The sequence below is a fragment of the Eumetopias jubatus genome, unplaced genomic scaffold, assembly GCF_037043125.1.
Source record: "Eumetopias jubatus isolate StellerSeaLion01/CBP00866 unplaced genomic scaffold, mEumJub1_p1.0 scaffold_1, whole genome shotgun sequence".
In the NCBI taxonomy this organism is placed as follows: Eukaryota; Metazoa; Chordata; class Mammalia; order Carnivora; family Otariidae; genus Eumetopias; species Eumetopias jubatus.
Genome location: NW_028274807.1, coordinates 204,360,534 through 204,386,371, shown reverse-complemented (window position 1 = coordinate 204,386,371; position 25,838 = coordinate 204,360,534). Strand labels below are relative to the sequence as shown.

General features: G+C 52.6%; 1 protein-coding gene across 2 annotated transcripts in view; it reads right to left on the bottom strand.

The window, feature by feature from the left end:
* The window catches only part of ELL (elongation factor for RNA polymerase II), a 69,708-nt gene that overhangs the window by 32,516 nt on the left and 11,354 nt on the right, over window positions 1-25,838 (bottom strand). The gene's annotated exons all lie outside the window — the stretch shown is intronic.

Here is a 25,838-nt window from a genome sequence, read left to right as displayed (position 1 = left end):
GCAGCCAGCAGCAGAACCAACACACTTTAAGAAGGACAACGAAATCCAGCACATGACCCCATGGAATTCACAACACTCAGTATCCAAAACCAAAAACCTCCAGAGATGTGAAGTTATAGGAAAATGTGACCCCCCCCCCAACCCAGGAGAAAATTCAGCCAATGAAAATCGACTCACAAAGGACAGAGACAATGGAACTGACAGACAAGGGCTTCACTTTAGAGTAACCATTACATTTGAAAAATGTTCAAGGGTTTAAAAGAAACTTGAACTGGTGAGAAAAGAAATATGAGGTATGAGGAGAGAGCCACATGGCACTTCTGGAGCTGAGAAATGAAATATCTGGAAACAAAAACTCATGAAGTGGGATTAATATTAGACAATGTGGAAAAAAAGGTTATGAACCTGATGACAAACTACCAAAAACTATCCAAAATGAATCATACACAGAAAAAAGTCTACAGGAAAATGAACACAGTCTTGGTGAACCGTGGGACAATGGTACCAAGAGTTCCAACATATGCATAACTGGAATCCCAGGAGCTTGGTATCTGAGGAAATAATGGCCCAAATGTGAGGAACACAATAATTCCATAGATTCCAGAAGCTCCAGCAGGAAAAAACAAAGAACCATGTCACAGCACACCATAAGCAAATCAGTATGACCGCTGATTGACATGCTACGAGAACCAAGGAGCAAAGATAACTCACAAGGCCAAGTATCAGAAACAAGCCTGGAGACCGTGGAAGGACATCTGTAAAAGACTGAGGGAAGAGCAATGAATGTCAACCTAGAGTTCCTTATCAAGTGAAGGAGAAGGTGAAACAAAAACTTGTTCAGGCAGAAAAAGGCTGAGATCATCTCTGCAGTAGATCTGCACTGCAAGGAAGATTCCAGAAGTCCTTCGGGAGGAGGGAGCGTGGCACCAGATGGACACGTGGATCTGCACCCAGGATGAAGAGCACTGGGGCACGGGGAATGTGTGCATGAACATGGAAGACTTTGTCTCATGGTGACATTTCTGTAGATCACTGACTGTTGAAGGCATAAACAGTGATGAAGTAAGGATTTGGAAGTGCAGCCTTGAAAGGGTGGCAGTGAGGCACAAGGACCTGGGTGGGTGGGGGCAGGGAGATGGAAGCAAATCCCAGGGTCCTGCCACCACATGACCTGAGGCATGAGGTTAACTGGAGGGCTGCATTCTCCCAGTGTCAAGCTAACCCTGACCTCCCTGAGCCACGGCCCTGGGGGGTAGAGCAGCCAGACTCTGCACATTTGCCTGCTAGACATGCTGGCCGTGCATCTCTAGCGTGGTTGGACCACTTACCCCTTTATGCACTCGAGGGGCATTTCCCGAGTCCCTCAGGTCCCAGGCTGTGCCTCACAGAGCATGGCAGGCAGGGCAGGACAACCAGACACAGGCCACCCCAGCACATGGCCATGACTGCACATGGAAGGATCAAGTGAGGGGTACGGTGCACATGGCAAGAGAGCAGACCTGGGGCGCCTGGGTGGCTCAGTCGGTTAAACGTCTGCCTTCCGCTCAGGTCATGATCTCAGGGTCCTGGGATCGAGCCCTGCATCGGGCTCCCTGCTCCGCAGGAAGCCTGCTTCTCCCTCCCCCACTCCTCCTGCTTGTGTTCCCTCTCTCTCTGTGTCTCTGTCAAATAAATAAATAAAATCTTAAAAAAAAAGAAAAGAAAAGAAAAGAGAGAGCAAGCCGACCCCGAACGAGGGCGGGGCCGAGGCTGGGGCGGAGCTTCGGAGCAGCTTGGGCTGCAGAGGGAGCTGCGGGACAGAAGCCCTGGGTAAGAAGGCATGCTGCAAACAAGTCAGCGGCCGTGGGGCTAGTGCAGGGCCTCCCCTGGGCTCGTGGACTTCTCCTCAAGGTGTGGCACCAACAGTGTCTGTGGAGCAAGCGGCCAGAGCCCTTGTCGGAGATGCCTTCGCAGTGGGACCAGTGCTCACCCTCTGGACCCGCCTGGCCTGGCCCCCAGCAGCTGGGACACCCTGGCAATGCATGGGCTCACCGTGCTAACATGCCCCACCACTGCCTTCTGGCTGGCTGTTCCCTGCAGGGAACAACAGCTCATGGGACCAGGGACATACCATTTGTTAGGGAAGCCTTGTCACCCTGACCTTGCCGCCTCAGCAGGACAGAAGGTAAAAGGCGGCAAACATGTCAAGGCCAGGAGGGTCCAAAAGACTAGCCAGGGTGCTGCCCATTTCCCTATTGCCTTGACAGCTTCCGCGTTATTCCCCAGACTGTGATTAGCAAGTCACCAGGTACTGTAACTTCCTAGAACAGTCTCTGGGACACGGTACTACCTGTCTGCATGTGTCACGCTCAGTGCCTGTGTGGGCTGCGCTTCAGGTTGGCAAAGTTACACACGATGCCTCTAGTCTCTGCAGACCCTCTTGAGGGGTCATGTCACTCCCACCATAGGCTCAGAGGTCACATCCTCCCCAGGGGCAAAGCAGCCCAGCGACTGCAGTGACTGCAGCAGGCATGGAGGGCTGCCCCCCTACTGGCCCTATCAGGACCCTGTGTAGCAGAACGTCATCTCCTATTGGACGTGTGTAGGGTTTGAAACCAGGAGTTCACTGGGACAAGTGTCACTGTTGGTGTTGTGCTTCAGCCAAGAGCCCAGGGTGAGTCAAGAGGCCTGGTGGGGGTGGGCAGTGAGGAGGCATCACCAAAGAACACCCTGCAGTCTCTGTCCCCAAGCAGCTCCCACAGGTATCATAAAGATGCTGATGAGGGTAGGAAGACATAGGGAGCAAGCAGAGCAGGGGAACAGGTAGCCCCGTGGGAGGAGGCATGGAGTGCTGCCCAAGACCCCTTTAAGCTAGGACTGGGAGAGGGCGAGTTAGAACTTCACTATGGCCAGAATCCCCATAGAGCTCTCCACGGAGAAGAGCACTTCACGGGTAAAGCCACAGGACGTAGCTTACAAAATCCACCTCCAGGTCCAGGAAGCACACTAGGTAAGGCACTGAGTTACACTCGGGGTTCTCAACCAGGTGATCCTGCCAGAGGACACTGATGAAGTCCAGAGACATACTTGGTTGGGGAGGAGGGCACCCCTGGAATCAGGTGCAAGGAGGCCCAGGATGCTGTGCCCACAACAGCCCCACCCCAGAATGCTCTACCCCCAGTGTCAGCAGTGCTGAAGCAGGGAAGCCCTGAGCTAACTGCTGCCATGAGGAAAACAAAGGGGAAAGCAATCTTCAAAGCAGAACGTGGGCCATAACGTGGGACACTACACGGGACAAATGACCTGGTTTCTTCAACAGATGGATGGCACAAAAGGAAGAAGGATGGAGTGCTATAAATTACCAGACTTGACATGCACATCCCATGTGGCTCTGCATGGACCCAGCCAAGTGAAGATCCAGCAGAGACAGCCTGCAAGGGGGCCAGGGGCTGCTCTCCGGTGCTCTCAGAGAGCTGAGTGAAGACTGCATCTGAAAGAAACAGTCCATGTCTGTTAACATTCAACGCAGTCATTGACAAAGCCAAGGGTGAAAGGAAAAGATACCTGGGATTGTTTTACAAATGCTCCATCAAAACTCAACAGAACAGGGGAGAGCAGGGGGAAGAGGCGGACCGCGAAGGGTCAGGCACTCACAGAGGGCAAGGCTGGGTGATGGCACGGGGCCACTCGTGCTCGTCTCCGTCATCCCCACACATTAACACACCCACGTGAAAGGTTTCAAATAAAAAGTGCACACGTACGGGACCTCCCGTACCACACAGAACGGACACGGGGCCAGGTCAGTGAGAGACAAAAGCACGGAGTCTGCACATCATCTGGGGAAGGGGAACAGAGCCAGCAGAGGTAGGACAAGTGAGGACTGGCCTGACCTGGACAGAGCCCCAGGACGTCCGCCACGGGCCCTGCGTGGGAAGCAGCACTGAACTCCACCCGGGGAAACATGCTCCCTGCCATCTGCACAGCCTGAGCCCCAGAACACAGAAGTGCCTGTGGAAAATGGGCTGAAAAGAAGAGCTTGTTCCTCCTTAAAGGGTGTCCCTCTTGGCAAAGCACAAGTGAAGCGCACCAGCACTTCTCAGGGGCTGCGATCAATCACTCAATCCGCTCCTGAGCAGAATGCGGCCAGGAAAGGGGGCAGTTAAGTCCTGAGAAAAGGCCTGGCTGCCGACCTCCTGGCAACTGTCCCCCCCTTTCCAGTAAAGCACAAACAATTGGGAAACTCCTTTCAAGGAATCCTCCCTGCAACTTCCTGGCAGACTCTGAGCAGGATGCCGAGGCTGTGGAGAGCTTAGACAGTGTCTGGGACCGTGAGGGGCCATTTCCGTGAAGTACAGACAGGGAGAATGGAAGCACATTCATCACTATGTGGAGGGACACATCAAAGCAAGAAAAGGGGGCGCCTGGGTGGCTCAGTCCATTGGGCGTCTGCCTTCAGCTTGGGTCGTGGTCCCGGGGTCCTGGGATCAAGTCCTATGTTGGGCTCCCTGCTCAGCCTGGAGTCTACTCCCTCTGCCCCTCCCCCTGCTCGTGGGCTCTCTCTCTCTGTCTCTCAAAAATAAATAAATACATTTTAAAAAAATTGTATCTAAAAAGCAAGAAAAGAGATTCCAAGCAGCCAAGAGCCAGGTGTAAATCAGGACCCACACAAGGGCCAGCACCGCACATACTTAGATCTAAATTCATGGAGGTACACAGAGTATTGTTTGAGGTTTAGAAAAGTTTGAGGATTAGGAAAAAAAAAAGATGCAAATCACCTGAAACTGTGATCCAGACAACCCCCACCCCTGCATGTTTTGTTTGCTCTTCTTGGGTCAGCAAATAAAGGCAGACTAGAAGGGCCACCTTTTTTCTGCTGATTCCCCCTATACCCACCTGTACTCCAACTCTCCACCATCCCCAGTCCCTGGCGATCACAAATCTGTTTTCTGTCCCTACGGTTGAGCCTGTCCCAGGTTACATAAATGGAATCATACCGTCTTAGTTTCCTGTGGCCAATGTAACAAATCACCACAATCTTGGTGGCTGAAAACAAGAGAAATGTATTCTCTCACAGTGCTGGAGGCCAGAAGTCTGAAATCAGTATTCCCCGGCTGAAATCCAGGTGTGGGCAGGGCTGCACTCTGTCCAGAGGCTCTAGGGGGTGGTCCTTCCTCACTTCTTCCAGCCTCTTGGGACCCTAGGCATCCCTCAGCTTGTGGCCACATCACCCCATCTCTGCCTCTATGGTCACACCACCTTCTCTTCTGTGTCAAATCTCTTCCTGCCTTTTTTTTTTTTTTTAAGATTTTAGTTATTTGACAAAGAGAGAGAGCACAAGCAGGGGAGCAGCAGAGGGAGAGGGAGAAGCAGGCTCTCTGCTGAGCAGGGAGCCCAACGCGGGGCTCGATCCCAGGACCCTGGGATCATGATCTGAGCCGAAGGCAGAGGCTTAACCAACTGAGCCACCCAGGCGCCCCTTCCTGCCTCTTTCTTATAAGGTCACTTGTGATTACATTTAGGGCCCACCCAGATAATTCAGGATGATCTCCCCATCCAAAGATTCTTAACTTAAATCCCACCTACAAAGTCCTTTTTTCCATCTAAGGTCACATTAACAAGTTCTAGGGGTTGAGTCCTGGACATTTATCAGACCCTTATCCAGCTGACCACACATACTTAGCACAATGCCTTTGAGATTCATCTATGCTGTCCTCTCCAAAGTCCATTCCTTTTTACTATTGTTAACCTACTGCATTATACCAGCTTGTTCATTCATTTGCTGCCTGAAGGACACAAGGTTCATCTCCTGTTCTGAGGAAATGAATAAAGCTGCCATAAACATTTCCATACAGGATTTTGTACGGACATGAGTTTTCGTTTCACCCAACAGCACAACTGGGAGGTCCTCTGGTTAAGTGTCTGTTCAACTTTACAAGAAGCTGCCAAACCATCTCCCAGAGTGGCCCCATCATTGTGCGTCCCCACCAGCAATGAGAAGTGTCCACCTGCGCCCTGTCCACACCAGCATTTGACATTGTCAGCTGTTTTATTTTAGCCATTCTCAAAGGTGGGCAGTGTAGCTCACTGTGATTTCAATTTGCATTTCCTTACTGACCACTGACGCGGAGCGTCTCTCATGGACTAATTTTCCATTCTTGCGTCTTCCCGCTGAAGCTACACAAAGCTGTAGTGCATTTTTTAAAACTGGCTCATTTTCTTAGTACTATGTTTTGAGAGTTCTTTATATGTTCTGGATACAAGAGCTTTATCACGTGAGTTTTGCCAAGTCTCTCTCAGTCCACAGCTTGTCTTTTCTTTCTTATCACAGTGTCCTTCAAAGAGGGGTTCTTAATTCTGATGAAGTGGCACTTATCATTTTTTTTAAACAGTTTTGTTTTATGAAAATCTTCTAAATTGCCATTCTTACCAACTCTCCCTTCCTTTCCCAGAGAAGAAGCTCTAGGGAACTGCCGGGTCCAGCCTTCCAATCCTCCCAGTCCCACTGAAGTGTCTCTCTCAGACTCCCGTGTCTGGTGCACTCTGGATCATGACCATGGAAGTTCCCTGGATGCTGACCACTCAGACACCGTCTGGACTTAGTCTCATGACCCTGGTGGGGTGGGCCAGGTACTGTCCTCCTTCCACCACACCAGCCCCTCACCCTGAACTACAGCTCTCACTGCTTATACACTGGTACGGCCAAAAAGTTGGGCCGGGGCCATATGGGGCCAAGACCGTTCCCCCACCGGTTTCCCTGTGTCCCCTTGTATATCAGCCAACACGACTACCCCTGGGTGCCCAAAGCAATGACCTTCCAGCTGGGACACCAAATGAATCAGAACACAGGGTACATCAGGATCCCGGAAGTGCAGAAGGACCAGCAGGGCAGGGTCTGGCACGTGCTCCACTCAGATGAGGGTGGGCAGCATCTGAGCCCTGACCAGAGCGGGTGTTACATGGACATGCTAGGCACAGGCTCGGCACAGCATCTGCAGCCAAATCGAACACAACAATCTGTGATATCTTGAACAACCAGCCTCCATCATAAAGCCCCACTTTCAACTACTCAGTTATCAGATAACCACTGTTACAAGTGAGGAAAATGAGGCACAAAGAGAAGACAAGGTTGCTGGAGGTCATGGGGGGGTGGGGTCCCCACTCCACAAGCAGAGCTTATCTCAACCTCACAGGACCAGCCCTGGGGTCCCTGAATGGCTCATGCTCAGTCACCACCCCATTTGATCTTAATCCAATTTCACAATTTATCCAAACTCCTTGTGAAAGGTGCATGATCCCATGATAATAGGATGAGACAAACATTTACTAAACAAAACTCTTCACACTGAAGTGCTTCTATGCCACTGAGCCCTGCTCCATCAACAAAAAACACGGCCCTTTGCAAGATGCCCCCACAGTCCCAGGTCTGCTCTCAGGGGAGTGTGGCTATTGTGAGCTACCAGCCCTTGCCACCTCTCTAAGTCGTGCAACCCGTGCCTGGGTCAGGCCTTCTTTTCAACACCTATGTCTCATTACTATTTCATCTTTCCCCTCTGCCTTTCCTCAAGTAGAAAAATTAAGAAGCTGCCCTACCTCGATATTTGCTGCACATCCGCAGTGCACACAGCCTGCAGTGCTGAGCACAGCCTGCGGAGGGGCCAGATCCACATGCTGCACTCGGTCCCTCTGTCCCCACGGTAGCAAATGGCCAAACCGCCAAACCTCAAATCTCATCTTTTCTGTGTTACCACTCACCTTCTGGGACAGAGCAAGCTCAGGCACAGAACCCCAGTCCCTGGCCCCTCACTCTGCTCCTGGGACCCGAGACTCTGTCTAGGCAGAAGCCAACCTCAGGAAGGTGTGTCCTTAGCCTCTCCTCTCTCTCACACAGGCCTTGACCAGGCCAATGAAAACACGGGAAACACGGATCAACAAGCAAAAAAGCACCCAGAGCGCTTTGCACCAATGCTCTCCTGACACAGCCTCATGAGGAGCCTGAGTGCTGGGTGGGCTTCTTTTGTTTTTCTAACTCGACTAAAACTCATCACACCAGGCACTGAACTCAGTGTCAACCTTCACTCTGCCCCCAGAGCCCAGTGGGCAGGGGTGGGGGGCATGACAGCCCCACTCCCCAGACACCTGAGAGAGGATCAAGTGACAGTGGAGGAAGCTGAGGGCCTGACCTATGTCACCAGGTCCTCTGGGGGAACCCCCAAGGACTCGGGCTACCTGATGCTCCACATCTCCCAGTGGGCACAGCTTGCACGTCTTCTGTCTCACAGCCTGCACCCTGCAAAGTACCACAAACTTGTCCCCGGAGACGCAGGCCCAAATCACAGACAAAGAAAAGCCCTGGCTGCAAACCCAGCCTTCTCTTCCCTTCGGGGCACAATGGTACCCCATGGCCTCTGGTCAGTGCCTAGTGAAAGGTCACTCTCCTACATCCTTGTCACACACACAGCATGACCTGCAAGTGGGGAGCCACCAGGTCAGGGACCTTTCCCAGCCTCAGCGCCCAGTGTTGGTCCAGCCCTGTCACCTGGGCACGCGCTGTGATTCCACAGCCTCTCCACTCCCTCCAGCCCTAGCGAAGCCTCCAGATAACACCAGCCTCCAACCAGCCTGGGTGTCAGCTCCAGGCCGTGCTCAACACCCTCTGCCAGCTTTATCAGTGCACTGGAGTAAATTCTAACTGCTCAGAAACACAGAGAAGGCAGACCCTGCCATTTGCCAACCAGGGCCCTGGGAATGGGGACTGCCTCTGAGCCAAGGAGGCTGCTTCTGCCAGAAGGCCAGTTCAGAGACTTGACCTTGGAACACAGGGCAAGGTTCACCTGGGAAATCCCTTCTAAGACCTCCAAAGACATCCCTGAGGCTTTAGGGGAACGTCTGGATAAGCCAACCTCCCCAGAGAGCTGGGTCACCCTCTCTTGTTCTAGAAGCTCTAATATTTTGAGCCAGAACGCTCCAAACATCTCAAAGAGGTGTCAAAATTGTCTGGGGGTCTGGGTCCACCCACATGGCAGTTCTGAGTCCCTTGATCATTGGCAACACACTCTTGCAGACACCAGAGGGAGGGCACTGGGCCCAGGGTTCAACAGGGCCTACACTCTAAATGAGAGCAGAGTAGATGTAACCAACGCACGTGAGGTGGCCTTCAGTGAGGCCTCAGAAAGCCGACCTGGCTGCCCTCAGTCCATGGTATTCCTTCTCCGGGAGGAGTGAGCAGGCACTGTGCAGGGAGCCAGACTTAGGGTTTGGGGGTCAGGCTCATAGCAGCCAGCTGGCTCAGATATGGGCCCCTAGTTACTAGAGGCATGTCTCATGAAAGCTCTCACCCTCACTGGTTCTGACACAAAGCAGGCTGCATGAAATCCGTGCATTTTTACTTTTAAGAAACAGAACCTGACTTGGCCAAGGCTGAGCTGGGCTAGGTCCTATAGGGAGGCTCCAGGCCCAAACAACACCCTGCATCCTGCACCCACAGAGCGTCACCATGTCTCCTCAATGAGGTCCCCTGCGGCTGCCAGGCGCTCGGCTTTCATCACTATTAGAGCCAAGAACAGATCAATCCCTTCAGATCCTGGCTTGGCTTCCAGGGGGCCTAATTGTTGTCTTTGGGACAAGATCCTCTATCACCTGGACAAACAGAATGGACCTTCCTGGAATAATCTGGACTTTCCAACTCTGGAAGCTGAGGAGCTGTGGAGCCCAAGGGAACAGAGCCTATCTACCCACCCAGCTATAATCTCAGGCACGGGCTCCAGAACTATCCCAAGAAAGGCACTCTGCCTACTATCCCCATGTGGTGCTGAGTGTGGCCCTCCAAGTGCTGAGAGGCCAGCTGAAGAGCATCTGAGTGGCGAGCATCCTCAACTACCCTCCCCCTGAGGGCACCTGGCAGGTGAGCAGCTGGGGGAAGTTCGTCCCACACTGCTGCTTTATGCACGGCAGCCGCCGCCTGGCTCCCATGACACAAAAGGATCAGTCCTGTTCTTGGGTTAAGTCATGCATAAGCATCCACCAAGGTCTGCCAACTGACTACTCCACAGAGAGATGGCCATCCCTTCGAGCACACTGCCCAGTGAAAAATGGCACCAAACTGGGCTCATCCTGCAAAGCACACGGGGCAGTGGTACCTGCCTCTTGTGTGGTGAGGGCAGAGAGCAGCATGGGCTCTGCCAGATGCCCAGAGCCCCTGGCCCTCAAGAGCCTGACCATGGGGACCTCCTGTGTACAAGGCCATGCATGTCCAGGGTCAGTTTCAGGCAGACAAGGAAACAGGCTCAGGGAAGCCAAGCAACTTGCTCAAGGTCACCTGCTCAGTAAAGAGCAGACGACACACTTGAACCCAGGACCCTCCTCAAATAAGAAGGGAGCAGGGGCCCCTGAGTGGCTCAGTCGGTTGAGCGTCTGACTTCGGCTCAGGTCGTGACTTTGGGGTCCTGGGATTGAGTCCCCCGTTGGGCTCCCTATTCCACAGGGAGTCTGATTGTCCCTCTCCCTTTGCCCCTCCCCCTGTTTGTGCTCACTCTCTCTGTCAAAGAAATAAAATCTATTTTTTTACAAAGAAAATCTTTAAAAAAAAATTTCCTTTTCTCTAGCTGACTTTGCAAGAATACAGTATATAATACATATGACATACAAAACATACACTGACTATTTATGTTGTAGGTAAAGCTTCTGGTCAATAGTAGGCTATTAGTTAAGTTTTGGGGGAGTCAAAAGTCATACACAGACTTTCAACTGTGTGGCGGGGTCAGCGCCCCAAATCCCCACACTGGCCAAGGGTCAACTGTGCAGCAGTATGAGGAGCATCAACTCTGATATGCTTTAATACATCAAATGATAGTTGTGCCAATGCCTTCAGATGTCATTTCACTCACTACTATTTCTAAATTACAATATATGTAGCAGCAATTAAAATCTCATCATTTAACACATTAACAGTAAATGTGTTACTAGGTCACACATTTCTCTTTAACGCTTTATTCGCTCTCTGCATAGTGCATTGCTTTGGTAATTCTACATATTTTGGGTATCTGAGAGGGATCCGTTTCCAGAAAAGACCAAAGCCCCTGCCCATGACTTGCTGTCTTGACAGGACCTGCCCCAACTGAGGTTCAGCCATGGATGGCTTCATTGGGAAGGTATTTATAAAGTCAACTGGAGTTCAAAAAAAAAAAAAAAAAAAAAGAGTCTCACTAATCTGTTTCTGAACCAATATTTACTCCTGGCTGCAGAAAGTCAGAGTGAGGACTCACCAGATAAGCCACATAAAGTGTTAGCTCAGGCATGGAACATCAATACCCCAATCTCCACACCAGTGCTGCTGGGGGACTGACATCCCGGTGTTTCCTGGTACCTACAGGGGTGGGATAGGGGGTCTCCATGCAGCAGGGAACACATGGACAAATTCACGAGCATTTGGTTCTAGTTACTAAAAATGCCATAATTACATCACCAACACAGGTATACTTGGACACAAGATATCACATGACTGAGAGGACACCTAGACATGAATGCCCCCCCGCGCCCCCCACCCCGCCGGGCTCTATTGGGAGCCCCTGCCTAGCCCCTGCCTGGCCTTTTTTAAGCCTCCCCTTCTTGGGAGTCTCCCACAGGTTTCCAGGTCGGCACAAACAGCGCTCCCTGGAGGGGTTACCCTTTCTACCTCTTCTGCCCCAACTCCCCATACCCCCTGGCAGATAGCGCCCGTGCACTGCCCTCAGCTCAACCTCCATCAGCACGCCAAGCCCTGGGAGGTCCTGCCCAAACTCAAGTACTCTGCCATGTGGAAGCACATGGTTCTCTTCACCTCTGGGCCCCACCTAGGCCTGACCAGAGGGAACCCAGGTATCTTGTAAACTCAGTGACCTACTTAATAAGTTCAGCAATGAGCATGGCAGCTTCTGACGCCAACCTCCAGCACTTTGACCCAAATGAGGTGCCACTTTGCATGGCCTGCAGGGCCTAAAGCGCATGGGTGCCCCCTTGCCCTCTCTGCCCAAGGTGTTCCCAGACCCTTCAATGACCAAGGGAGGGAGGTGACAACAGGCAAGCCAAAGCTGGGGAGGGCAGCTTGGAGCAGAGAGTAGGGCTCTGAGTCCAGCGGCCAAGCCACACACCCAAGCCTCTGCCTTCCTATCCTCGTGGCCTTGGGCAGATGGGCAAGCTTCCCTGAGCCTTAGTTTCCTCTTCTGGAAAATAGGACCATAAAGACCCCCTGGCCAGGCTGAGATGACTCCAGGAAAGGCTGGGACAAGTATGTGCCCCACCCCCACCCTCATGATTCCTCCTAAGACCCCCTCCAACCCCCAAAATGAAAGGTGCATTTCTGAGTACCTCAACGAGCAGGCCAGGCCACACAGTGATCTCACCATGCTGCTGCTCCTGATCCAGCGTGGTTTCTACAGCCAACAGGGACAAGCAGAGGCAAGCACAGGCTGCCTTCGTCTACTGCATCGAGACCAGACCACTGGGGCAACCAAGAAGGAAAGTGAGGGCTATACCAATTAAGACAAACCATTTCTACAAGCCCAAGGATTTGTCTGAGAAATGAAAAAGGAAGGAGACAGTGAGAGGCAGCTGAGAGACCAGAGTGACAAGAGGGGGCCACTGTCGCCAGAGCTGCCCACCAGGCCATGCTGGGAAGCTCTGCTTACACTTTCCAGAAAAGACCCTCTCTATACCACAGCTCCATGGAGCTTGCCCTGGACTCCAGGCAGCATGAAGACACTTTTGTCCCTTCTGGGCTCTCCCAAACACACAGCATGGGGCCTTCATCTTGGGTGGAAAACAGAGACCATTAAATGGAAGTGAGACACCCCACTCAGGAGGATAGAATGACATGAACGTGGCCTATTTTTCCATCTCTAACCTACCCAGGTGAACCAATGAGCAGGGCAGGCAAGACAGCCACAGAGGTGTTTCATAACAAGGGAAGGAGGACTCAGCTCAGACCCACCAGGTTCCCACACAGACACCTATAGGCACCCCCAAGCCAAACGTCAGAATGTGACAGCAATGAGCCGAGACCGCCATGCCTGAGCATGTGACATGTGGCCTGAGGGAAGGAGAGCTACATGTGAGCCCCTATGAGCAAAGTAAGTCCTTGCTTCATCCGGAAACCTTCTCGGCATACAGGAGGGGCTCAAGCACTGACCCTGAGATGATGCTGGCCAAAATTCGGAATGAGGCAGGAGCTCCTGGAGCGTTTTGCAACCCGGGTGCACAATGAAGCAACCGTCACCCTCAGGAACCAGCAGCAGTCCCTAAGGGTGCCCCGGGAAAGTGTCACTGCCACCACTCAGCTGCAGGGCCACACCAGACGGGACCAGACCAGACCCGACTACAAGCCACACTGGAGTGTTTCCTGAGCTCAAAGATAAATAAAATGAAGTCAGATGCAAGAAACAACTTTTTAAAAGAAAGATAGGTTGGGTAGAAGGAACAGTGAGGTGAGCCCTGGTGACTGGAGGAATCCAGTGGCCTCACTGTGGCTATAATATTAAGTCTTCCAAGTAAGCAAACATCCCATCAGTAACAAGAAACATCCAGAAGGAAAGATGAGGTCTCCTGCCTTCCTACTCACCAACACAAGGTCGTTATAATCATTTTACTTCAGGCCTGAAATTACATTTTGGGAGCAGCTCATGATGTGCGCCATCACAAGAGCAGAACCTGGCAGGACTCCAGGCCAGCCGCGTCCGCCAGAGGAGGGCCAGCAGGTCTATTTAGGAAAGGAAAACGGAACCGTCCTGCTGGCACTGGGCAGCTGCATGTATTAGCAGAGAGATCCACAGTACAATCCAAACCCTTTCTGTACTTCTAGGCTAAGAACCCGTAACTGACCAGGACAAGAAGTCTGTTTAACTCTCTAGGCCTTTTAAGGCCCTCCCTCATGGCCTGAGGCTGGTCTGGCTTCATACCACCACCATGCTGCCCACCACACTGGCAGGTGAGCAAATGTCACACAGCCAGGGGCCTGGGTTACAAAGAACTCAACATAAAATTCACAGACAAAGGCAGGAATGACAAAGTTAAGGGAGCTAAAACTGCCCTGGTCTGAGCTTCCCCCCTCCACTCAAAACCCAACCCAGAGCTGGAGAGAAAGGGCCTGACCTCCCTTGAAAGCTGAGGCAGTGCCCAAAGGTGTCATATCCCTTCCATACAGGAGATCTAGATCTGAGCAGCACCCTTGCCCAGCTTCCACATCAATCAACCAGTCCTAGTAGGGACAGGGAACCAAGGGCTCAAGAACAGGAATGATACACTAGGCCACTGACAGCTACTGGGAATTGAAAGCAAAACTTCTGTCTCAGTGCCCAGAAGCTGAGATCAGAAGATTCACTTCCGCTTCAGGATGTGCCATTTAAAAGCTGTGTGATGGGGGCGCCTGGCTGGCTCAGTTGGTTAAGCGTCTGCCTTTGGCTCAGGTCATGATCCCGGGTCCTGGGATAGAGCCCTGCATTGGGCTCCCTGCTCAGCAGGGAGTCTGCTTCTCCCTCTCCCTCTGCCCCTCCCCCAACTTGTGCACATGCACTCACTCTCTCTCAAAAGTAAATAAAATCTTTAAAAATAAGTAAATAAAATAAAATAAAATGGGGCACCTGCGTGGCTCAGTCATTAAGCGTCTGCCTTCGGCTCAGGTCATGGTCCCAGGGTCCTGGGATCAAGCCCTGCATCGGGCTCCTTGCTCAGCAGGAAGCCTGTTTCTCCCTCTCCCACTCCCCCTGCTTCTGTTCCCTCTTCGCTGTGTCTCTCTCTGTTAAATAAATAATTAAATCTTAAATAAATAAATAAATAAATAAATAAATAAATAAATAAAGTAAAATAATAAAAGCTGTGTGACCTAAGTAAAATACTTAACTTCTCTGGCTTGGTCTCACAGAGCTGGTGATCTAACTCACTAGGCCACTGAAAAAAGGTATGGAACAGCACAAACCAGCTCTGCCACACACATGACCTCCAGCTCCCACTTCCAAGTTTTTGAGTGCTGTAAAATAAAGCACTGCAACATTCTTTGGGGAAGAAAAAACAAACAAAAAACAACTCTGACACAAGCAAGGGGGCAAGGCCACCAGGGTCAGGGAGACCACCCCTTAACTGGCCATGTGACCTTGGGTGATGATGGATGTTATGCCTGCACTAATCAGTCTTCTCATCTGTGAAATGGGAATGATCCCATTCTTGACTTTCAAGGGCTGCAGTCAGGAGCTGGCAAGTTTACACCCTCAACCTTGAGAGGCAATGCAGAAGTAACATGCACGTGACCTCACTGCATCAATTCTCTCTGGGTGTACCAGAAGGCCCCACCAGGGACAGCCGATGGGACAGGCCCTGACTGACAAAGAGAGTGCCACTGCCCCCAAGCCAAGAGAACTATCAGAACCACAGAAACTTTCCTGAAACTGCATCGACTTCAAACACTATTCAGCAAAGTAATAACAAGCAATTAATAATAGTAAGTACTCATTTAAGTAAAACATGCTACCAGCCATGCTTACATTCCCACATCTGTCATGTATGTGGTAGATATCACAGTGAGTCTGGTCCATGTTCGACATCTGAGTGAACCCCCTCAGGTGATGCCGAGAACTCACCACATGGATGTCTGTCGTGGATTCCTTTCACAGCGGCCCCACCAACCCTCCAGTCATGAAATCTGAAATCCTGCACACCAAATGTAGTTTTTCTCCAAGCAGGACTGTTGGCACCTTCCTCCTCCAACAACCTCCTCTGACAAAAGCAGAAATGGGAAAAGTCCTTGCAGGAGGAAGGGATGGAGGGACAGAGGAGGAACCATGGACTTCAAGGAAGCAGCTGTGTGGTCAGAGCAAACGGCACACCCTTGTCCCTGCAGAGGTCAGCATGGCACAGGTGCCCGGACCTCCCGGTGTGCCTTTGCTCTGCCCCAGGGACAGAAAACACATCACATGGCCCAGCACGGTGGCCCTGACTGACTGTCCCTGCTTCCAAGAGTCAGCAGTTGTGGGTTTGAACATGACATGTGTATGAACGGACTTTGGGAACCATCAGGGGCCACATAGAATTTAGTAGTATTTTCCAATTCACAAATGCCACTTTAGTGTTTTCATTAATACGTCACTGAGATAACGTGAAGCAAACCTGAGACCCTGGAAAAGCGCCTGACAACATGGCCTGAGTGCTTCAAAGTCACCAGCCAGCTGGGTCCACAGTCATGCTCAAGGAAATGACAAAAGGCCGCTGGGTGCCAACTTCACATATTTAATTCACCAGAGCAGAGCCTTGAAGCAAGCACCACTTCCAGCCGCCAACTGAGGCCAAAGCTCACTGCAAGAGGGGGGATCTTGCTCCATGAGGAGCATGGTGGGTCACACCAGGGAGAAGGAATGAGCATGCCACGATGCCACCCTCACCCTCACCCTCTCAGCCAGCAGACACCACTCAGAGAGAGAACCAGGGTCAACCTGTGCTAGAGAAAGCCCTGTTAAAAGACAGACCAACCAACAGGAAATGGCAATAAACACAGCACAGACTGAAAAGATAGCTGCAAGTGGCTGAAACACATGAGAAGTCATCAGCAAAACGAGAGGGAGGTATCATTTTTGCCCAGCACTACCACAAAATTAGGAAGAATCAGATAATCTGGTGTGCAAGAGGAAGTGGGAAAGGCATGGTGGCTTGGGGGGTAGAGGGAATAAGGCACAACCCACGGAGCAGCAGCTCAGAGCTGGGCCCTCCCTTGGGTCTGTGTGGGCAGGCTGGGCCAGCGTCTCAGGCCAGGGGCCACTTGCTCAGGCGAGGATGGACAGGAGTCATGGGGTGGGACCCACGGGCCTTGGCAGGATGTGCATGAGGAACTCAATCCCAGGTACTTCCTGCAGGTATGGCTGACACACCTGGCTGGTGCCCAAGAGCGGGTTACAACATGCAAAAGCAAAATAAAGTCAGAAGCCACTGATCCAGAAAAGGAAGGTCCAATCAAATCCACAGGCTCACAGCAAAGGCCTGGTGTGTGCTGCCCTCCCATGCACACTCTGTCCTGGGGAGAGTCCTGGGCTCTGGGAATGTGCCTCTCGGTGGGTAGGAGGGTGGGGAGGCAGGGAAGGCATGGACACTGGAGAGGAGACTTCCAAAGAAAAGGCCCTCGGCATCCAAGGAGACCACACTAGGGTCTGAGCAGCAGAGTCCCCAGGCACCCTGGGAGGGTGATTTGGGCATGGGAGACACATGATCAGCAATCACTCACTATCACTGCAAGCATCCCCCAGTGGCACTGAGTGGCACTGCTACCCAGCTGGCTGAGACAAGGGGTTTGTAACCGGTGGAAGAAGCCCTGTGTTAGGCCACCAAATGTCCCAGAGCTGTGGGACAGGAAGGCCCCAGGAGTGGCCCCTATCACTGTGGCTCAATATCCTCCATTAAGAACCCACACTTTCGAGGCACCTGGGTGACGCAGTCGGTTAAGTGTCAGACTCTTGATTTCGGCTCAGGTCTTGATCTCAGGGTTGTGGGTTCGGGTCCTGCACTGGGCTCCACAATGGGTGTGGAGTCTATTTAATAAAAAAAAAGAAAAAATAAATAAAATAAAAAGAACCCATGGTCTCAGTCCAGCCAGAGATGAACAAGGGCTCCAGAACAGCAGGGACCAAGGGAACACACACAGCAACCCTGGGGTGATGGGCCACAAGAACACAGGACAGGCCCCGTGGCTGTGGGTAGAGAGAGGCTTCCGCGAGCCGGGACCACAGAGCTATCCACGCTGACAGGGCACTTTCTACGGGGCATGGGCATGACAGGATGAGTGAGGAGAGGATGGAAGGCATCTCAGGTGAGGGGGGCGAGGAGCACAGGCCCCTACGGAGGGAGAGGCACAGGTCTGCACTGACTGTAGTTCTTGCTCCAGGCGGAAGCCCTGGTGAGCAGCAGGCCTCACCCCAAGGTGTACTGTGATGACAGTGCCCCAGGCAGGGCGGCCACCAACCCCATCACCACAGAAAATCCTGCAACCAGCTAAATTAGGAGCAAATGTTTAGAGTTGAAAAGTTAAATGTCCCCCACCAAGGACGTTCCAGTACCCTAAACATGGGAGTTCCCCAAACCCCATCTTTGAAGGAAGACAAACCTCAGTGATGACATTTGCCACTTGTTACATTGCCAAGTGCCAGGATATGAGGCATGCAGCATGGTCAGTGTTCTGTAAGGAAAACAGATAACCTCTGTCTTTCTGCTTCTAAGCCAACTTAGGACAGAAGTTTGAGGACCACAAATGCAGAAGCCAAAAGCCCCTGCCTGGGGAAACCACTCAGCAGCCTGGCCAGGTTTGCCAATGCCCGGGCACGAGCCTGGTTGCTGGTAACATACAGGCCAGGGCCCCAAGCAAATGGCCCCAATGCTGCCGTCCAGGGCACCCCCAGCACAGGCGGGCTGCAGCAGCTGGGAGCACCCTGCAGAGGAGGCACTGCCCACAACCACACAGGGCCAAGAACTCACCACGGGCTACCAGCTCCTGGACCAAGCCAGGCCACATGGTAGGACTCCCTGGCCCCCACTCCTGTCACCTACTTTATAAAGAGGCACTTTACAGCTGGTTTTACTTGGTAAAAAGGGAACTCAGCTCAAAAAGAAAAGTGTTATAATCAGTATAGCACACCAGGCTCAGGCCTACTACCGGGAAGACGCCGTGAGCAGCCATTCCAGGGCACGTCCAACTACACTGTCCTCCCTGAGGGCCCATGCTGGTGCTCCAGACAGCTTCGAAGATGCCTTTATGGGGCTCTGTGAGAGAACACCACCTTCCTGGGCTGAGAACCAGGATAATGCAAGTGAAAAGGAGGTGCCAGGGCTTTCTTTATGGAAAAGGAATCTGGCAGAGCTGAAGAACAGTGAGAAAAATCAAACCTATGAACATGGAGAGGCCTCCACCAAGGAGGCACCAGGAGCCACCAGGCCAGGGCTCTACCACGGGAGCTGTGCTGCTGGTATCCAGACCTGTAGCAAAATGTTCGCCTTTGGAGCAACAGAACAGACGTGCAAGGTGAGCTGGACCATGAGATCACACAGGACCTGCGTCCCTCCTTGACATGGCGCTTCCACACCTTTCTCCAATAACGAAAGATTCACCGGGCCCCTGTGTGCTGTGACAGAAGCAGGCTGACCTCTGAGGAAACACTGAGTGCTGGAAGGCACATGGAGGAGGGGCCCTCTGACCAGAGATGAAATAGGAAGGGGCGGGGGGAAGGTCAGGAAGACCTGGAGGAAGAGCATTCCAGGTGTGGGCACAGTGCACTGTGTCTTGAAGCCCAGAAGCATGTGGTGCCCTGTGGTACAGCATGTCCTGGCCACCCTCCCACCCTCTCTGACCTGTCACCCTGACCTCTGTACCCAAGGGAGAGGGCCAGGCTGCTCCCTCAGCATATCCTTCTAGGCCTCCTCAGGGTATAGGCTCTTCTCCACCACCTGCTCAGGGCCCAGAAATGCCACTTTTCCTGCAGGTCCTCTCTCCAGGGAACTGTCCAGGCCCAAAGGCAGGATTAGAGACCATGAGACTGTCACTCTTCACTTGGGACCCTCACTGCCCAGCACAGGGCCAGGTGCTAAAAGGCTGTTTGCTTGCTTCGTGGTCATACCTGGGGCCTGGCTGCAGTCTGGCCCAGGTCTGACTGGGACCCCACATGTAGACATCCCACTCACTCATTACCCACTGCCCAGGCCTCACCTTGGCTGGAGAGTCTGGGGATGACTCACCAGGTGGCCAGAGTGCGTGGAAGATATGCGCACACGGCTTCATTTCAGGCCCTGGGTGATGGGTGCTCATCCACTGTGGAGATGGGCCAGGTTGGCACAGGGGTTGAGGAAGGCCGGCCCCATAAGTGGGCACAGGACAGGGAGGCCGGCAGTTCTGTTAAGCGATCTGCCTGTGTGGGCTAACTGATGCCACTCCTGTTCTGTTTTTTAAGCACAATCTTGTGACTCTCTGGGTTACTAAAATCTCAACACACATCCTGAGTAAAAATGATGACATGGGGCTTGCTTTTCTAAATTTCCCCTAAATTTTCCGCAGACTTCAGGATTCCTCCTGGACTCCTACATAAAACTGCTGTGCACATCTGATTTCTGTTGTGTTCATCTATGACCAGGGCAGAGAGAAGGGGAAGCAGCTAGAGGCTTCAGAACCCTCAAGCCTGGAACCTGGTTTTCAGAACAGCAACGCTCATCTCCCCAGAACTGGCCAGCGTGCACAGCTCAGACTTTGGGCCTCCCAACCTCACCTGTCAAGCCTAAGGTGAGCCCAGCACCACCCACAGGGTTAATCAATAGGTTAAAGAGTAACAAGAAACATCAGGCCCAACTTTACACAAACAGAGCTATCCAGGCTGCATCCTGGCTAAGGCCCAACTGTGTCTGCACAGGGGCTGTGTCCTCACTCCCCCTCTAACATGTCCTGCCAGCTGTCCTGAGACAGCCCCCGCTGTGGTAAGCTCTCCATAGCCATTACTGAGTCCTGCCACCAACCTGTCCAGTCAGCAGGTCCTGGGGACTCACACAGACCCTGTAGTCTTGAGCACCCACGGAGCTGGGGTCTATGGTGTCTGTGCCCAGGAGACCCTCCACCCAGGGTTCCAATGGAGGAAAAAAGTCCTGACTTTCTGAGATACCTCAGGCCTTAATTATTCTCCTGGACAGCCGGGGCTACGGCATGTAAGGAAGACACAGACACACAATATAATGATGACCTCCACCCCACAGGGTGGTAAACTGAGGCCCAAAGGGTGGTGACACTGTATAGCCAGTTCCTTCTCCCCTACTCCTCCCAGCCCTGTGTCCTGCTCTTAACTTTGCAGCCGCCTAGCCATGTCAACACCAGTGAAGGTTTGGAAGCAATATAGATTGTCCCCTACCCTGGCCTTCAGCTGTCCAAGGGACAGCAGCTCAGGCAGCTGGAACCTCTGTGCCTAGGCCTACTGGACACCCACATGAACATCTGGGAGTGGCAACCCCCTGGGTCTGCAGGCTGCTTCGGAATCAGCCCCAACTCAGCCAAGGTGAGGCATCCTGTTCCACTACCCCCAGCCTGAGCCCTGCATCCTGCATCCTCCAGTGACCTGCCTGCAACACCCCCAAGCTTGTCCGCCCCCTGAGCTTCACAACAGCAGAGGGACGCCCACACCTGCAACACGCGATGTGCTTGCTCTTGACTAGCTGAGCCCTGGAAACAGCACCGGGAGCCCCAAGGAGAGAGCACAGAGGGAGTACCACATCCACTCAGACCAGCCACTCCCCAAAGCTGAGATGTGCCTAGCAGAACACACGCTTAGCAATTCCTATCACCAGAAAGCATCCAGGCCTCAGTGAATTTACACATGAGAGACCAAGACAAGAAAGAGGAGAGGCAGGTGGCAGAAGCCATGTGAAGATCCCAGAATGAAATGCTAATTAGAACCACTGCTCTGGGGAGCGCCTGGGTGGCTCAGATGGTTGAGTGTCTGCCTTTGGCTCGGGTCATGATCCCAGGGTCCTGGGATCAAGTCCCGCATCAGGCTCCCTGCTCAAGGGGAAGTCTGCTTCTCCTTCTCCCTCTGCCTGCTGCTTCCCCTGCTTGTACACACTCTCTGTCAAAAATAAAATCTTAAAAAAGAACCACTGATCTGGGGTACAGACCCCATTGAGTTGCCATCCACCCCTTAGGAAAAAGGGGTCCAAAGCCTCGGGTCTTTTCGGAACAGCCTCAGCCCAGCCCAACTTCTGCTGACAGCCTGTGAGCCTTACCCTGTATACCTGGGAACCAATGAACCCCATTCACTGGCCACATTCTCACAGACCAGGCTCACCCGGGAGACGGGGTGGGGGCATTAACCTCATCTATTCAGAGACAAGACAGGACCCTCCCCACAGAGACATTAGTTGGCAGAGCTGAAGGTAGGGAGGGCCAGTATCATCAATCCCACACTCTAGGCCAAAGTCTGTCTCAGAATCCTTCTTAACACAGCTCCACTTCCTGTCAGGAGGAACTGGCACAGATCACTGGGTCATGAGGCCCTGTGCACAAGTCCCCCATCCAACAGGACCCTGTGCACAGGTAAGGGAGCCAGCAAGGCCTCATCCCAGTGCCAAAGCAAACTGGAGACAAGCTAAACACAGGCGACCAGTGCTGGTTGTCCTCATCCCACTCGCCAGATCCACTGCGAGCTGAGCACATTTCGCTGGAACAAGCAGACGTCTGTGAGCGTCCAACACCAAAAATAGTGTGCCCAGGGGAGGAAGGAACACACTCTTCTAGCTGTGACCTGTCTCTGCCTCAGACATCTCCTTACGGGGATGTCCCCCCACAGATCCTCCCCACCACACTGTAACCCCCTCACCCACCCAGCCTGCGGCAGTTCAACAGTCCCACCTGATTCTGAAAAAGGAGAAACAAAGTCAAAAAATAAGAACAGCAGGGGCACGTGGGTGGTTCAGTAGGTTATGTGGCCGGCCCTTGATCTTGGCTCAGGTCATGATCTCAGGGACCTGGAATTGAGCTGCTCACAGGCTCTGCACTCAGCAGGGAGTTTGCTTCAGGATTCTCTCTCCCTCTGCTCCTCCACCCCCCCGACGCGCGTGCTCTCTCTCTCTCAAATAAATAAATAAATCTTTAAAAAAAAAAAAAAAGAAAGAAAGGTAAGAACAGCAAAATCATGCCATTTCTGCTGCCAGAACCCAGAAACCTCAGCCCCTTTGCAGAGAGGCCTGCCTGAGAAGCCCTTCTCCAGGTTTTTCAGGCTGCTGGTATCTAAGTCAGAATCCATTTATAGATGATACTCATCCTGAGCTGAGAAAGCTCTGGAAGATTCATCAAGGCCCCCCAGTCCATGGAAAGCTCACTCCTAGGGAACAGAAGACACCTGCTGCCCATTGTCTCCACACAAGGGACCCATCTGAAGCCACTGTCATCTGGTTGTTCTTCATGCCATGAAGCACACCGTTGAAACCCGTACAAACAACCAACCCCTAATTGAGCACAATCCTCCCTTGGAAGATGACACTGGTCCCACTGTATCCCCATGGAACTGAGGCTGAGGAGAGGAAGAGATGGGAGGGGCGTGCTGCAGCCAGAGCCTTACTCCAATGGGAGGCAGATGCCTGCCCTTAGCTCCACCAGGGACACCCATGCTTGGCCCTTCCTGCCAGGCTGTGTGTGAATGTGTGTCCAAAGTTCACTAGCAGGTCACAAATAAAAAAGCCAGGCCCACCAGAGGCTGTGTCAGTCTTGACACTGTGCCTGGGAAAAGCTCCTGGGAAACCCGGGGACTTGAACATGGGGTGGGAAGCATTCCAAGTCTGCATGAAATCAGGGGTGGGGGGTAGAGGGAGGCAGTCCCAGAGCAGACACCCTCAGGTTTGAGGCAATTTAATCTACCTTCAGGTCAGCCACCACCTTCTAGGCATCCCATCAGTGAAATGAAGAGGCCAGACCAAAAGGATGCTCCAAGATCTTAGTCCAGCCCTGAGATGTGACAGGAAGCCACCACCCACAGGGCGGCATGCCAGAGCACAGGGGCCCAGGGTGTGAGGCCGGGACAGCACATGCCACTAACACACATAGTCCTCATGTCACACGCCCATCCCAACACTCCAAACCAGCAGCTCTTGAACTTTTTCTGTAAAGGGCCAGAGAATCAATATCATAGGTTTTGAGAATTAGACAATCTCTGTCACTAAGACTCAGATGCTGTCATACAGCAAAAGCAGCCATAAATACTGCTTTTGTCCCAATAAAATATAAACACAGTTGGCAGGCTGGATTTGCCCCTTGGGTCATGGTTTACCAACTTGTTTTAGACTCTAAGGTTGGCACTGAAAGAAAAGAATGCCATAAGGGTCTACTACATTGGCATCCTTATCCAATTCTGTTCACCTAACAGGGCAGCAAACATGCCAGAGACCTCCGTTTTCGGGGCTAGCAGCTTCGGCAGCAACACTAGGCACAGCAGACCTCAGCTTCCTTGAGGACAAAAAGAGGCCCACTACAACTAACGGTATTATCGCTAATGCTACAGAAAACAGAGCAGCCATGGGGCACCTGGGTGGCTCAGTTGGCTGACTCTTGGTTTTGACCCAGACCATGATCTCAGGGTCCTGGGACTGAGCCCTGCATCAGGCTCTGTGCTCGGCGGGGAGTCTGCTTGGAGATTCTTTCCCTCTGCCCCCATCCCCCCATCCCACTCACATGCGTGCAAATGAATCTTAAAAGAATGAGAGAGGAAAAGAGAAGAGCAGAGCAGAGCGAGCCAAGCTAAGCCCCTGCCTTTGGCTCAGGTCATGATCCCTGGGTCCTGCTCAGCAGGAAGTCTGCTTCTCCTTCTCCCTCTGCCCCCGTCCCTCCCCGTTCATGCTCTCCTTGGTAACAGCTCTCCTTGCCCTTCCTGCCATCTGCACCCAGGTGACCCTGATCAAGATCCTCCTTCAGGCTCGCTCTCTTTCTCTCAAATAAATTAAAAAAATCAGGAAGGAAGGAAGGAAGGAAGGAAGAAAGGAAGGGAGGGAAACAGAGCAGCCAGGATGGGGACAAGGCATGGGATCTCGGTCAGGACCTTGAGAAGAACATAGTAGGGAGGTCACAGGCAGGAGGTGCCCACTGTCAAAGGGAAAGCCATGCTAAGCTCATGTTCCACCTCCAGCTACTGCAAACCGAGCTGTCCGACTTCATTCGGTGGGCATTCTCCTTATTGTAAGTGTTGCTATAGGACACTTAAATCATCCCCTCCAGATGTGGCAAGAACCACAAGGTCCGTATCAGGAAGCTGGAATATCCTCCATAAAGTCACTGTTCAGAAAAAAGGGGAAAATAAGAAAAGGAACCTCCCAGCCCACTTACCCTCCTCAGGCCAATGGCAGGAGGCGAGGCTACTCCAAAAGTCCCCAGGGTCCCAGGGGTGCCACCACCACCAGGAAGGGCAGCATGAAGGGACAGCCTCCTCAGCCCAGTCCCTCCACCTCACTCTGATCAGCCTCTGCTTACCTACGGGGCCTGAAAGCAAGTAGGGAGTCCCTGGCACTGCAGGAGAAGGGAGGATGGGAGCAGGGCAGAGGCAGGGAGCACGGCTGCCACAGTCAGAAGCCCTGAGGCAAGTGGACTGCATCTGCCCACAGGGTCAGAAAAAACACCACTCCTCCTTCCCATCCACCTTCGTGCACAGGCCCCAGCCCCAAGGCCAAGCCAAAGGCAGGAACAAAGACAATGGCATAGCTCCCTGCCTGTCCAATAACCTCCCCCCCTCCAAAGGGCAGCACCTGACCTGAGGGGCCTCCAGGCCACTTCCTATTTGGAAGAAAGCCCATTTTCCACCAGTCACCTTGTGATTCAACATGGGACACAAAGAGGTAAATTCACCAAAGCACAAATTCTGCCCCACCTGAACTCACGGCCAGGGAAGGGCCCAGCAGCCTCAGGTGCCAAAGGGCAGAGCCTAGCCTTGCCCATCACCCTCAGGGCCTCTGTCTGGTTTGAGGACAGGAAGGGACACAGAAGTTTTGCCATTGGGAGGGCTGGGGGATGGTAACAGCTCTCTTTGCCCTTCCTGCCATCTGCACCCAGGTGACCCTGATCAAGATCCTACCTCAAGCAGGACCTGAAGCTAGTCCAAGCCCACCTCAAATCTAAGAGCCAACATGGCCTTATTCCACTGGGGTCCAGCTCTCTATCACCTGCGACGGGTCTCTTAAGCCCATCAATGGTCCAGCAGGTGTCAGAAGCCTAACAGATCCTAAGTCTCGTTGGACAGTCACATACTTTTAAAGGCTCAGAGACCACTTCACACCCATCAGTACAGTTATTATAAAACAAAACAAAACACAAAAAAACAAAAGAACAAGTGTCGGTGAGGATGGCTGGC